The sequence below is a fragment of the Vicugna pacos genome, chromosome X (genome assembly GCF_048564905.1).
Source record: "Vicugna pacos chromosome X, VicPac4, whole genome shotgun sequence".
Taxonomy (NCBI): domain Eukaryota; kingdom Metazoa; phylum Chordata; class Mammalia; order Artiodactyla; family Camelidae; genus Vicugna; species Vicugna pacos.
In genome coordinates, this window is record NC_133023.1 from 47,960,994 (window position 1) to 47,976,011 (window position 15,018).

At 42.0% G+C, this 15,018-nt stretch overlaps 1 long non-coding RNA gene across 1 annotated transcript in view; it reads left to right on the forward strand.

The window, feature by feature from the left end:
• The first annotated feature begins 9,652 nt into the window (after positions 1 to 9,652).
• LOC140691971 (uncharacterized) overlaps positions 9,653 to 15,018 on the forward strand; it is a 50,020-nt gene continuing 44,654 nt past the window's right edge. The window contains exons 1-2 of the long non-coding RNA XR_012067576.1: positions 9,653 to 9,788; positions 10,307 to 10,446. This is a non-coding gene — a long non-coding RNA (uncharacterized lncRNA). The remainder of the gene's footprint in view (positions 9,789 to 10,306; positions 10,447 to 15,018) is intronic.

A 15,018-nucleotide genomic window follows, 5' to 3' on the forward strand; every position in this document is an offset into this window, starting at 1 on the left:
CCTGTTATATACCTTGCAGTCATGGTTAAGAGCATGGCGTCTAGAGACAGCCTATCCGGGCTTGGTTCCCTCCCTTGCTAACCATGTAACCAGGATATGTAATCCGTTTGAGACTCACTTTCTTCGTATACAAAAAGTGGCACTATCCACCTCAAAGACTGTGAGCAGTAAGTGATAAAATAGATGAACTTAGAATAGTGACCGGCCTATTTTGCATTCTTCATTTTGACTCCTTTATTTTTATTCTCTTTTTAAACAATTACTTTAGAGATTTCTGTTGAATTTTAATGAACACCCTAGATATTGAAGATTAAAATGTTACTTAACCCATACATTGAATTTTATATACCAAATGATATCTGTATTTTGTTTCCATAAGTTCTGTTTAGTTCTTTAAAAAATTGATCAGTTTTCTTTTTCATGATGTCCTGATTGTTCATTACGTTATATAAGATTCATTTTATCTTCTAATGATTCAGTCATACTTATTTTATGCTCTCTCTTAGATTGTGTCATAATTTTAGGCTCTGGAATATTAATCATCCTGTGTTTTACAGTTAGCTCTTTCTTCCCTGTGGCACTTATTTCCTTCTGGTTTTAGTTGTGTGTCTGTGTGTGTGTAGAGTTGTGGGAGTTTCTCTATAGTGAGTACAATTTTTTTCCTATGATTGTGCCTTACATCCTGGTTTTTAAAGTTTCCCTAGAGAACAATTTTGTGTTGCTTATCCTAAGGCTCCAGGTGATATGATCAACCTTGAATTATTGTATTTTTTGGTTAGGGAATTCCGGAATCTTAAGTGGAGTATCAATTTGGATTCCACATTCATATAAAGCAGGGGCGTGGAGATTAGATTTTTTTAAGGGAGACTTTGTTTTTCCCTAGAGAACCGGTTGTTTCACCCCTTTCCTGTGTGCACATGTGGAGAACTTTGAGTCTCCCTTTCAGTGAAGAGGCAAGTCTTCCAATACGTCTTATGCAGAGGTTTCTATAAAGGAAGACTCTTCTACATCTGGTATGGACCCTTTTCCCTAAATGGACATTGTATCCCTATTTATGTGCAGATGAAAACCCCTTCCCTCCAGGGTGCGGTGGCATCAGCTCACAAGATTACCATTTTGGCGTTAAGTGTCCTCTTTGTATTGTCACCTGGGAACTTCTCTCTCCACAGTAAGCTCTGTGTTACTTTTGTTGTTGTATTTTATCCGGCATTACTGAAAGTTTTACTTCAAAGGGATCCTAATTAGCTCTGTTTACCTGTTTCCAGAGCTGAAAGCTTCAGTTCTAGAGTATCTGTTTGATTTTTCTTAAAAATACATTCCATTATATTTCTCTGGGGAAAGTCTTGACCCTGTTATCTATTCTCCCATCATTTCCTTATTTTCTTGAATATATTAAAAGTATTTTATAGCCTCTATTGGTAACTCTGATGCTTACATCACCTGGGGGTTTGTATCCATTGTCTAACGTTCCTTATTCTCATTTTATCTATCATATAGTCTTGACATGTTGCATGTCTAGAAATTCTTTATTACATGGCAGACATTGCAAATGAAAAATCCATATCTTATCTTCCGTGAGAGGTTTTCTACCTTCCCGTTAGGCAGACAGGGTGAGGGACTGATCATCTCACTCCAATCAGGCCCTGAGTTGTGTCAGGACAGAAGTGCCTTTTTTCTAAAGACAGCTTTGAGGTATACTTGGCAAAATAATTTTCACACATTTAAAGTGTACAACTTAATATGTTTTAACATAAGTATATCACCAAGAATCCATGACCATATTCAAGACAGTGAACATACCCATCACCCACAAAACTCTTCTCCTGCATTTTGTTGTCCCTCCCTCGCTCCCCATCTATTCCCCTGGAAACCATTGATCTGGTTTCTATCACAACATAGTGGATTGCATTTTTAAGATCATTGTATGAATGGATTCATGCAGTATCTACTCTATGTTGTCTGACTTCTTTCATTTAGTGTAATTATTTTGAGAGTCATCTGTGTTGCTGTATTAATAGCTTATTTTTCTTTTAGCAGAGTATTGCTTAGTTCTGAGTTTTTCCTGAATAGTTTATTGTGAGCAGTGTTTGGATAGACCATCCTTTGTTTCTCCATTTACTTCTTGATGGATGCATGGGTTATTTATAACTTGAGCTATTATAAATGATATTGTAGTGAATATTTGGTTACAAGTCTTTGTATGGACATATGCTTTTCTTTTCTAAAGCATCAGATGAGGAATGTCTGGGTTATGTGGTAGATAGGTGTTTACCTTTTTAAAAGAAACTGTTAAACAGTTTTCCAAAATGGTTGTGCTACTGTAAATTCCTCGTGGTGTGTATCAGTTCTGGTTGCTCTATTTCCTTGCCAGCACTTTGTAAGGTCGGTCTTTCTAGTCGTATACATTCTAGTAGGTATGTGTAGTAGTATCTCACTGTGGTTTTTAAAAACATTTCTCTAATGACTAATGGCATCTTTAATCAGCATCTTTTCATATGCTTATTATCCATCTGGGTATCTTTACTGAAGTGTGTTTTCTGGCCTCATTCATTCATTCAGGTGTTTGCATTATTATTGAGTTTTGAAAACTTTTTATTCTGGATCAGACACAAAGAGAGACATTTACCAGATATATGATCTGCAAATAGCTTCTGTCTATGGCTTGTCTTATCATTTGCTTCGCAGTGTTTAGAAGAGCTTTGAAGAGTCTTCATTTTTGTAATGTTCTATCAGTTACTTTTTAAAATAGATTATACTTCCGGTGTCATAGCAAAAAAATAGTTGCCAAACCCAAGGTCATAAAGCTTATCCCTATGCTTTTTCTCCTAGCTGTTTTATAGTTTTAGATTTCCTATAAAGATCTACAATCCACTTTGAGTTAATTTTTGTATATTTTGTGAACTGTGGATCAAAGTTCATTTTTTTTGCATATAACTATCTAACAATTCCAGCACTACTTGTTGAAAAGATCCTTTTCTCCACTGCATCCTTTTTGAGAATCAATTGTCTATATTTATAAGTGTTGGTTTAGTTCTGAACTTTCTATTCTGTTCCATTATTCTATTTTCCTGTTTTACACCAACACCATACATTCTGATTACTGTAGCTTTATAAAAAAAGTCTGAAAATCAGATAGTGTAAGCCTTCCAACTTTGTTTTTCTTGTTCAAAGTTGTTTTGGATATTTGGGATCCTTTGAATCTTTATGTGAATTTTAGAATCAGTTTTTAAGTTCCTTACATCCTTTTCTGCCAAAATTCCACCCATGTCTTTGGCCATCTCCAAAGCCACATTTTCTGAAGAAGTCTCTCTAGATCCCAGGTGAAAGGAATTTCTCTTTCGTCTGTGCTCCATTCACATTTCATAATATTTGATTACATTTATTCATATTTGGCTGTATGTACTTGTCTGATCTTACCTGCCATATAGTAAACCTCTCAAGATTAGGAATCTTGACTTGGTTCCCTATGTCTGCTGAGAAAACTAGTTCTATGCTTTGCAGGAGTGAGCCCTGTAGTAAGAGGTATCTGCAGCACACATCCAGCTCATTGCTTGCATATTGTCAAGGAATCCTGCAGATTTAGAATTGTTTATTGATTGTTGTCTCCCCAAGACGGCTCAGTCTTTTTTATTTCTATTACTACTCCTGCAGTTTCAAAGAACAATGGGCTAATTATTTTCCAAATATCAAAACGTAGTGTAATTGAGTTGTGATGCAAATTATGAGCTGCTGTGTCTTAAAAACCTGCTTAGTGTTCACAGGCTCCTTCACTCATGGAACTTTTGGGAGAATGACATATCCTTAGAGATAGCACTGCTGACTTTGGCGACCTGAGCAGCAGTATCTGAACTCACTCCTCCTGTATTTCCAGTGTCCCCTCTAGCCCTCCTCCAGCCCTCCATGGGGGGACCTGCAGCTCTGCCCTTGAAAAGCCTGTTGCTTCTCAGGAAGACTTCCCTTTGAAACATAATCATATCCTTCTTGTGGTGACATTCAGTCCAGTGACCTGACAGCAGGGGAAAATGTTTAGTCTGCTCTTAGTAGAGCCTAAACTCTTCCATACTTATTAGAAGCAAATCCAATGAGGAAATTGTGTTGGCATCTAACAAATCAGCATAAATGTCTGATGAGGAAGATCAGCTTCCCCATCCCACTCAGGCGTCATGTTGATGTGACACTCACCTTGGCTAACATTTTCTCCTGTGTGCAACGTAAGTTTCAAGGCATATGAATGGCTTTTTGTTTTTCTTCCTTGGTCTTTCCACATTCACTGTGTCTGGTGAGATTATATGAGTCCTGCTTATTTTCAGCCCAGCGCTTACCCTTTTTAAGGATCACGTGTTTAAAAGGCTAGTGGACAATTGGTTAGAAGATAGAAATCCTTAGATTTTGGTTCTAGAGTTGAATCTTGGTTGGGGTGAATGAAAGTTCCCATTAAAATTTTAAATTCAGTGTTACAAATTTTTAAAAATAGTTAAATATTAGTCAATTTCATTAAACACTTTAGCAGTTATTTAGTTTTAAGCCTGTTTCTGGGGCAATTTTGCAATGATTCCCTCCCTTTATTGATTCCCTCTTTATCAGAATCCTTGAGAGGCCCCTGTCATCACTGTCAGTATCATCATCATCATCATCATGGAACTGATTCCTCTGGAAGATTCTAGGAAAATAAAGAGATGGGTGGGGTTATGTGTAGGTCAGTGTGTGCATATACAATAAGAACAGTTATCAGACATTAGATGCAAGATATCCATTTTATTTGGAGAAGAATGTGGTCATGAATTCCTGATGTGGTGACTGAAGGAAGCAGTGGGAACATGATAGTCAATGGAAAGAAGGACGAAGTGAGTGAAGTGGGGAGCATAGATCCTTGGTTAGGCGATCATCAAATTGGTGTGAATGAGGGTAGAGTGGTGGCAGAATCATATTCCTCCCCCGCCACATGTTAGCCAACTGTGACATGTTACTGTACATGGCAAAAAGGATGACAGATATATTTGGAGAAAAATCTTAGAGGATTTCTGTCTTCTAAATTGTCTATTAGCCTTTTAAACCCATGGTACATTATTAAAGATTAGTGGAGGGCCACAAATAAAAAGGATTCATATAATCTCACCACACATACTGAATGTAGAAAGACTAAGGAAGAAAAACAAAAAGTCATTCATAAGTGCCTTGAACCTTAAATTGCTCATGAGAGGAAATGTCACACAAGGTGAGTGTCACAGCCACATATATAATGCCTGAATGCGAGGGGAGAAGGGGATCCTGAGATGAGACAATAGGTTGAGTAGCCTGGATTGTCCAGGTGGGCCGAATGTAATCACAGGGGTCCTTAAAATGGAGGACATAGCCCAGCTGAGTTTAAAATCAGAGGGAGGTGTAGCCATGGAGCAGTGTTCATAAAGGCTGCTGGCCATGAAATTGGAGGAAGTCATGGGGCACAAGCTAAGGAAGGTGGGTGACCTCTGGAAACTGGAAAGAAAAAACAAAACAAGGAAATATTCTCTTCTAGATCCTCTAGAAGGAAGGAACCCTACTGGTAACTTGAATTTAGCTCAATGAGAACTGTGTTGGATCTCTGACCTCCACAGCCATAAGGTGATAAATCTGTGCTGGTTTAAGCTGTTAAGCTTATGGAAGTTTGTTACAGTGGTAATAGAAAAATAACACAGTGAGTGGTAGTGTAAGGGATTAAAGTTCTAGGCTGGGGTGTGGAGAGGATTCTGACATTTACACCTAAAAAACAACCAGGTTCAGTGGGAAGGTGTTTTAAGGAAGACCTACCTGGTAGGGCTGTTAAGAGGACTGTTTGGTGTGAGGAGAGCATTGGAGTAGAGGAATCAATTAAATCTCTACCAGAAAAATAAGGAATAAAATATAACAGGGCTTCAGTATTAGTGGATGCAGGAATGGAAATGGGCAGAGAGATATAAACATTACTTTGAAATTAGCTACAGGTTTGATGATTGCATGTTGGGGAGAGTTAGCCAATGTGTGGACTGAATGTTTGCATCCCCTCAAAACCCATATGTCGAAACCCCATCTCCCAGGGTGATGGTATTGGGAGGCGGGGCCTTTGGATGGTGATTACTAGGATAAAATGAGGTCATGAGAGTAGAGTCCTCATGAATGGGATTAGTGCCCTTATAAAGGGTCCCAGATTGCTTGCTTCTCTCTGCTCTGGCCCATGAAGATAGTGGGAAGACAGCCATCTTCGAGCCATGAAGGCTATCCTCTCCCAGACACATTGACCTCAGCCTCCAAAACTTAAGGACCATGCTGGTTGTTTAAGCCACCCGACCCATGGTAATTTGTTACAGCATCCCAGACTGACGAAGACAGTGGAGAATGCCTCTGAGTTTGGCACTGATTGCCTGGAGAATGCTGAAACCCAGAGAAGTGGGCAGCACAGACGCTTACTCATTTAACCCTGGCAACACGGTACGAGATAGAGTCTACATATTCCTCGCTATTTAAAAGGGAAGGAAAAAGAGGCACAAATAACAACAACAACAACAGCAATAATTTTTCCAAGATTCACACAGAAACCCCTGGAGGCAGAGTGTGAATTTATACTCAGGCAGGCTGGCCCCAGAGCCCCTGCTCATAACTACTAAGTCAGATCACCTTGCTTATGTGGATCAATTTATTTCAAGTGTGATATGAGGTTACTGTGTCCAGTAACTTATAATTTCAAAATAACTCACTGTAAGGGAATCATTAGTCGCAGGCATTGCAAACCACAGAAAGTTAGACATACAAAAATAACTCGTTAGGGCAAGATAACCAATAATGTTTTTAAATATTATACTTGCTGAACCTTTGCAATAAAATGTGTATTTATAATTCTGTCTGGCTACAGAAAAACTTCATAATCCTGAATGTGGCTGGTGGCTCCCATGGTGGACAGCACGGGCCTAGAGAATTTAAGTGACTTGTCCAGTCTCGCCCAGGAAGCTTGTGGTGGGATCAGAGCTATAGGCTGGGAGTTTTCCTTCCTATCCAACAAGTCCTTCATGGAGGCTTAGAAGCTTCTCCTTTGGTGCCCAGCTGTCTATCCGTACTTATGACATCTTGTCAGGTGACCCAGCCTGCTCCGGAAAAACAGTCAGTAACCACTTCTGCTCTTTTCTGGCCAGGTAATACATTCTAGCAACTTCCATTGACTTCTTGGCATCAGTTCTTACCTGGAAGGGTAGTGCCTAGAGATGCAAATGTGTCCACATGACAGGGTTTTCATAAACATAGCAGGAGTTGTCAAGAGAAGAAAACGTCAGGAAGACGAGTGGAAGCAGGTCATTTAATATACCAAATGGGTACTTTCAATGTATTTTTGTGTTTCCAAGTCCAGACTTGTTCTGTTCGTGCATTACAGGCCAATAAATCGGGAGACCAGGTCTTGGGGCAAGAAATAGCGACTTTAATTTGGAAAGCCAGCTGAGAAGATGGAAGTCTAATGTCCTGGTAAACCATCTCCCCAAGTCAGAATTCAGGCTCTTTTTATATTAAAAAGGGGAAGCAGGAATGCTTGGTTGTTGCAAACTTGGTTTATGAATTCTTTGTTGTTAGAATCTTTTGTTCTTGCAGCTCTTCACCAGGGTCAGATCCGTGTAAACCTCCAACAGACAAATGTTATTTTCTATTCTGTAACTTGTTATCTTTATATGAGTGGGAAAGTGTTAATATCCTTTAAAGTCAGAGCCTTGAGAATAGGGTCTCCTATATAATTCAGGCTCTAGGCAACATTGTTTTACAAAAGGTGCAGAACAAACAAGACTATAACTAGGAAACAGGGCACAGGGTTAAAGTCAAAAGAACAGATCTAATACGGAGTCAGACTTGTTCTTTCTTATTTCAGTAGTGCCATGGAGAAGGCACTTTGGGCAGTTTGTTGTAGGGTCCTGGAGGCTTTCTCTCTCAGCCTCTGGGCGCCTATATTGTAAGCCCTTCATAGCTGTCTGGCCTGCTGGAAAACCACTCCAACTGTTTTGCCCGGAAGATGTGTTCTGTTTATAACTCATCTCTACAGCTTGGAAAACAACTCAAGAAAAACTCAGTTGGTTTTCCACCAGCCCTGGGCAGGGGTGAGGGATAGCATGTTATTATTTTATAAAATAAAAATAAAAATTAAAAAAATAATAAAAATAATAAAAGAAGTCTTAAAACAGCACTGGGCACATAGGAGAGAGTCAATAAATGTTTCCTGGCTTAAATTAAAAGTGATGGCTCAGTGATTCCATGGATGCTGTGTTTGCTGTGCTAGTTACTCCTTTGCTCCATTACAATTTTTTTTTAACTGAAGAAATACATGCATATGGTTAAAAAAATTCAAACAGAGCACAAAAATACACAAGTGAACGAAGTTTTCCCTCATCCTCTGTCCTTTCAGCCCTAACTGGAGATGCCACTGTTTATTTTCCTTTGTGTGCTTTTCCAGATATGCTATGCACAGTCCCACCTATGTATGTAAGTTCCTTAAACTTTTATTTATTTTTAACTTAAAGGGTTTTAAATCCTCAAGTGCCTTCTGCCCGGGTAATAGAAAAGAACAATACTGACTCTATACTAGATCTTTTCCTTTGACTTTAACCATGTGCTCTGCCTCCTAGGCTTCATCTTTCTTGTGAAACAATGTTGCCTAGAGCCTGAAATATACAGGAGAGCCTATTCTGAAGGCTCTGAACTTTAAGGATATTTAACACGTTTTCATTCATAAAAAGATAACAAGTTGCAGAATAGGAAATAATGTTTGTTTTGCTGGAGGTTTACAGAGATTTGACTCAGGCAGATAGCTGCAAGAACAAAGGATTCTAACAAAAGAATTCCTACACCAAGAAGTTTGCTACAACCAAGCACGTAGGAAAGGAGCCTGAATTCTGCCTTGGGGAGATGGGTTTCCAGGACATTAGTTTGCCATCAAGGTCTACAGAAACTTGCTATTCCATGCCCCAACACCTGGTCTCCGAACTTATTGGCCTGTCCTGCAATGAGGAGAATAAATTTGGACTCGGTAACACTCCTATCTACCTAGCAAGATGGGCACTGGAATTGAGGACAGCTAGCTCTCCCACACCCAGGGACCTACTGTGAGCCCTTGATGGTTCCCCTAGGGTGGGGTGTGGTTTACTCAGGAGTAATGGGAACTATGTACCAACACTCAGGCAGTCTGCTCTGTCTGGGGCTCTCATCTTTTACCTGCTGCCCCCTGGCAGCCCAACACCTGGGACATTGGAGCTAAGGCAGAGACCCTGCCAGCCTGTTTCCCAGCGTGTAAAAGGGGAATATGTACTCTTCCCAAGGTAGTTCTGAGCGACAACACTTGCGGGTGCTTGGTTCCCAGAGCAACAGGAAACCCAGCTCTGCGTGGGGGCAACGGGTGTGATCCCCGTAGGGGTTCTGCACAGGCCTTGGCTGGAGAGCTGGACCAGGGAGGTAAAATTTGAGCTGCGGGCCTTGAAAGGTTAGAGTAGGGTACAGACGCAGGACTGCCGCCTCTTTCGGGGTGCCCCCAGAGGTAAAGCTTTTTCTCTCCATCTCGGCTACTCCCCTCCCCCCTCCAGATCCCTCCCTTCTCTCTGCACCTCCTGTCCGTCTCCCTCCACTTTTCCCCTCCTCTCATCCTCCTCCCAACATCTCCCTCCCTCACTTCCCCAGCTTGTCTCACAGAACCCAGAGGATCGCTGGCCGTCCTGCGCATGCGCAGTCGGTGCCAGCTGGACCGCGGGTTGGAAGCTCCAGCTCCGAGCCTGGGATCGGACCCAAAGGCTTCTCAGCTCTGTCGCCAGGTAGGCCTTTGGCTTCTGCCCGGGGCCTGGGCCTCCGGCTGTGGAAGTGCAAGGTGGGGGGCTCACGGGAAAGGTTCAGGCGGCTGCGGGAGGGCGGTCCGCGTATCACAGCCCTCGAGGGCGCGAGTCACTATGCGTTCAGCTAAATTCCTCGGGCCAGGCCCCTCTGCCCGCACCACCTGCCCCGGCGCCCCGGCCACACCTTTCCAGGGCCAGGTGTGCATCTGCCGCCTCTCGACCCAGCCGGGCTCCCCTCAGTCCGCGGCTGGCGTCCCTTTCCCCTCTCCCGCCCAAGAGTCCTCTCCTCCCGGGCTTCCTCTCCTAGGCAGCCTACCCGTCCCCGCCCCTGGGTGGTCTGTGTCCCGGAATGTCGGGGTCTGCGGACCCGGACTGGAGGGAGCAGCTGGGCCTGGGAGTGGCCTCTGAGCGGGGCTGCAGCCCGAGTCCCCAACCCCCCCCCCGTTTTCCCTGCCCTGTCACCCCGGGGCTGCACTCCTCTCCCTTTCCCGCTCCCTCAGGACCAGCTCAGTGGCGTGGGCACTGCTCACCGGGCTGAGAGCCTCAGGCTGTAAATACCGGCTTCTCCTGGTGAAGACGGGAAAAGGGAGCGTCAGTGCTAAGGGAGCTTCCATCTCCTCCCTCAGTGTTTCTGCCACAGGTAAGTTCCTTGAAAACTTTCAGGTGTTATGATGGCGGTGCTTGATGATGTCACGTGTTTTTATAGTGAGGACTGTCGGAGCCAGCCGACAATCGATCAGGTCCAGAAACCTGTGCTGCAGGACTGAGAAAAGGAAAGACGTAACAAAGAGACAGCAAGACAAGACTAAAAGGTGGGGTTGAGAGGGTCTCACTCTAGCCCGCAAGACGCTAGGTCAAGAGTGGACGACGAGTTTATTTCTTGCAGTCAATTTATATGATTTTAACCCATTAGCTCATACATTCCTGCCTGGAGGCAAAGGTATTGTTTTAAGGCGTGTACTAAAACCATTAACTTGTATATTGTTACAGACATCATTATTGTTTACAGTTCTTGTAAAACTAAGATTAAGAGTTCCTGGAACCAAGATGATAAGCTAAGACATTGTTCCTCTAGGCTAACATCGTGACTCGTGTATATTTAGCTCAGGTGATTGTTCTCTAAAAAGATTACTGATTTGTGTGCCGATTGTATCTCTCCCTCTGAAGGTCCTTTGTGACTTAGTAGCTCAAGGGTATTTCCTCAGGCATAGGCGCACCTGGTGCATTCTTTAGTAAAAGGTGTGGCGGGACAGAGATTGTTCTGACTCAATTGACCTTTGAGCCGGGCGCCCCGCACTGTGGGAGTTTAGGCCCAACCTTTGTGCTCAGCAGCCTCAATCTCAGAGCCTGGCGCCCTGCACTTTGGGGTTTTACGCCCAAGTTTTGTGCTCGGCAGCCCTCCGTCATGAGCGGCTCCCCGCAGAGGACGATTACAGTGTTGAAAGCAGGGCTAGGTTCAGTTAAAAATGAGCTGAAGGCATGAGTCTGTGGCAACCTCCAGGCTTCCCTCTACCAGGGTGAAACGTGTGACCATCGATTTTAGAAAGATAGTTACAGTCCCTAACTAGTCCAGCCCAGCTAGTGTGTGTTAACAGGAACAGCACCACCAGAGGCGTTGGAGACCCAGGGACATTGCAGTCCTAAAGAGCTCCTGGCACAGTTTGGTTTGTTTTGGTTTTTTGTTTTTCTTAAATTGTGCGGCAGACTAGTTGTATACAGGGGAAAATAATTATCAAGAAATATTTTTTTCATATAAGAGTTTTATTGTGATATTGTTCACACACTATGAAGTCCATCCATTTAAATGGTACAATTCAGCAGCTTTTAGCATATTCACAGTGGTGCAACAATTATTATTCCAGAACGTTTTCATCACTTCAGAAAGAACAGTGGAAATCAATGACCTATCCACCCTTCCCCAGTGGTGGTTCTAAAGAAGTTTCTTGGCTGTTCCTGACCATAAATTAACTTGTTATATTTCATGAAAAATCTGGTAGGAATTCTAAACAGAATTGCATTGAATCTGTCTATCAAAACAGGAAGAATTAATGCCTTTATGGAGTAAACTTCTTCTACCCATGAATATATCTGAGACCCTATCTTTTCATCTGTCCAGAGCCTGGCCCATGGGAAGTCCTCACTAAATTTTGGGCTTGTGAATGATGAGATTCTATACATTGTTAGTTGCAAATGTAGCCTTTCACAGAACAGAAAAGTAACCTCAGTCAAACCAAGTGACTCTCTGATGGTCAGAAATGGTGACAGTCAGTGCTGGAGTGATCCAGTGGACTTGCTGCTTGCAGACAGACTTCTGCACCACCTACAGCTACAGTGATTACAGTGTTCTTTTATTTTTTTAATGACTTGCTATTATTTTTCTAATTATTTTTTATTGAAGTGTAGTTAACTTACAATGTTAGTTTCAGGTGTACAGCAGAGATTCAGTTGTAAACATATGCATATGTATATACATACATTTTTGATTGCTTTTTGTACAACCCATTACAAGAACTTGAATATAGTTCCCTGTGCTATATAGCAGGTCCTTGTCATTTATTTTATATTTATTAATGTGTATCTGTTAATCCCCCATTTCCTGCCTGCTAACCACAGTTTGTTTCTATGTCCATGAGTCCATTTCTAGCAGCACCGTTTTTCCTAGTTAATATAAGGTGCTTGGCTGCTTTCAGTTTCAGTAATTCCATCTTATCTGTGGGTGTTTTTCTTCTGGTGGGTCTGTATGTGGTTTGCACACGTGGTAATAGAGATCTGTATTTGGGAGAACTCCAGGCCTTGTGTAGTCCCTAGTACAGAGCGCCCACTGACATGATGTTTGACCTGGGAAAAAAGCATAGAAATTGTTGGAATTTCCACTATGCTTGAGACTTCCAGGTTTGTATAACCTCTCTAGCCCACCTTAATGTTGGCTGCACCCATACTGGGTAATTTGTTGGAACTCCATGGTATGGTGATGTAGAGACAGGGCCTTGTATGCTTCTCCTCTTTCCTTTTTCTAACACTCATTCTCCTGGGCCTCCCAGATCCTCCCAGAGCAGTGCCAAGGGCTGGCTTGGTGCTGCACTCAGGCAATATTTGTTAATAAGACCCTTTCCTCATCTTTTTGGAGCCTTTGTTTCCTTCTCTGCACAATGAGACCGTAGACTAGATAAGTCCTTTTCAGTTTCTTTTTAAGCCATGTTTCCTTTGAGAAACAGAAAATGCAAATCTCTCCTCCCATTTCAACCCTTTAGATTTTGATAAGTCCTCCAAGGAGTGACATAGCTCTTTGTGGAAAACTGATGTGATTGTGATTCCAGGTGGCACAGAAAAGACTCTTCAGAGATTTATTGCAGGGAAAGGGCAGGAAAGGGGCAGAATGTCACACTTTCTAGTGTGAGCAAAGGAGCAGGGGATTGGGTTTAAATACGGTATCTGATGTGGCCTCTCTCTAATTTTGCACAATGTGATAAACCTCTCTCCATCAGTTTCTTCATGTGTCAAGTTGGGGTGATAGTATTTTAGGGTTTTTGTGAAACATTATACACATAATCCATTTGTGTCTCGGTAGAATCAAGCCTTGCTAGGGAGTCAGTGATTTATTTAAAAAAAAAAATCTTATCCATAGTACTCTGTGTGTATTTTGAAGTTCCTGGAGGGTGAGTGTTGAAACTGAAGTCCATCGTGGGACAGGTGGCCCATGGTTCTCTGTGCCCCAGATTGCCCCCTCCTCCCCAGTCCTCTTCCCCTCAGTCCAGGATGAAGTTCTCTAGTAGATTTACACAGAGTTCTTGTGGAAATGGCTTTTCATTTTATTGTTTCACCAAGAAGGGCTGCCATCATGATCTCTGTGGTCATGTTTTGGTGACCTGAAGGCTATGCAATTGGGGGACCCTATTTAATAAAAAGAAAAAAAATTACAAATACAAAGTTAGACCTAGGGTCGTGACAGGGGCTCTGGGAAGTGGGGACCATTAGCTTTGTTAGCTTCAGGTGCAGTAGCCTCTGGCCACGGGGACCCATCCTCGTGCTCTGAAGTTGGAGGGACCAGTGGGTTCAGTGGGAAATTTAACTGAGTGTATCTCATGGTCTAGGTATTGTCCTATTTGTGCTGTGTGTTCCTTATTTGAGACAGTGAGCTCATTTAACCTCAATAGCCTCTTTAAAAAATTAGACTTTTAATTTTGTGATATAATGTAGATTCCCATGTAGTTGTAAGAGCTAATATGGAGAGGGCCTATGGACACTTTGCCCAATTTTCCTTAATGGTTCCATCTTGCAAAATTCGGGTACAATTCATTACTGACTCACTAACCCTTTGAGGTTTGTGTTATTGCCCTCATTTCTATTCATGATTAAACTGGGGCTTAGAGAAGCACACAGGCCTGCACAGTTCACCCACATGGTTAGTGTAGAGTCGGGTGAACGTGGGCTTGGGATTTCCAGGCAGAAACATTATGATGGTCTGTGGCAGGGAGCAGCATTCACTTTGCTTGTTTATTCATTCATTCAACATTTATTGAGTAACCTCTGTGTGTCAGATGCTTTTATAGGGTTATCAGATTCTTCAGCAGTACTGAGAATCAGGTAATGTTTTCTTTTTTTTAATCTGAGAAAATTAGCTCTGAGAGGTTATAACCAGCCCCCAAAAGTAATATAGCTCATAAAGGAGGGATAGTAAATTTGTACAGTCCCCCCTTTTTATGCAGGTTGTAACCTAGGCATTTTACATTTGCAAACTTCCGTAATCTAGATATATTCTTGTAAGGCAAGGAATTTTTTCTAATTGAAGTATAGTCAAGTTTACAGTGTTGGGTCAATTGCAAGGTGTTTTTTTTAATTTTGAATTAAAAAATATTTTTTGAGGAGGGTAATTAGGTTTGTTTATTTGTTTCAATTTTTAAAGTGAGGTACTGGGGATTGAACCCAGGACCTCGTACATGCTAAGCACGTGCTCTAACACTGAACTGTACCCTCCTCCCCAAGGCAAGTTTTCTTATCCATTATTCTGCAGCTTAGGAGTTCAAATAAATTAGAGTTGATATCCAGATGTTTTGATCCACTGTGGTTCTTTTCTTTATATTCTGCTTAAAGGGTTGTGGAAAGCAGTTCCTTTGTTCATTTTTTTATTCAGCAGTTTTGAGCACTGACTTTGCATCAGGGTCTTGCTAGGTGCTTGGAGCAAAAACAAGAAATGACCCTGCTCTGCAGGGGC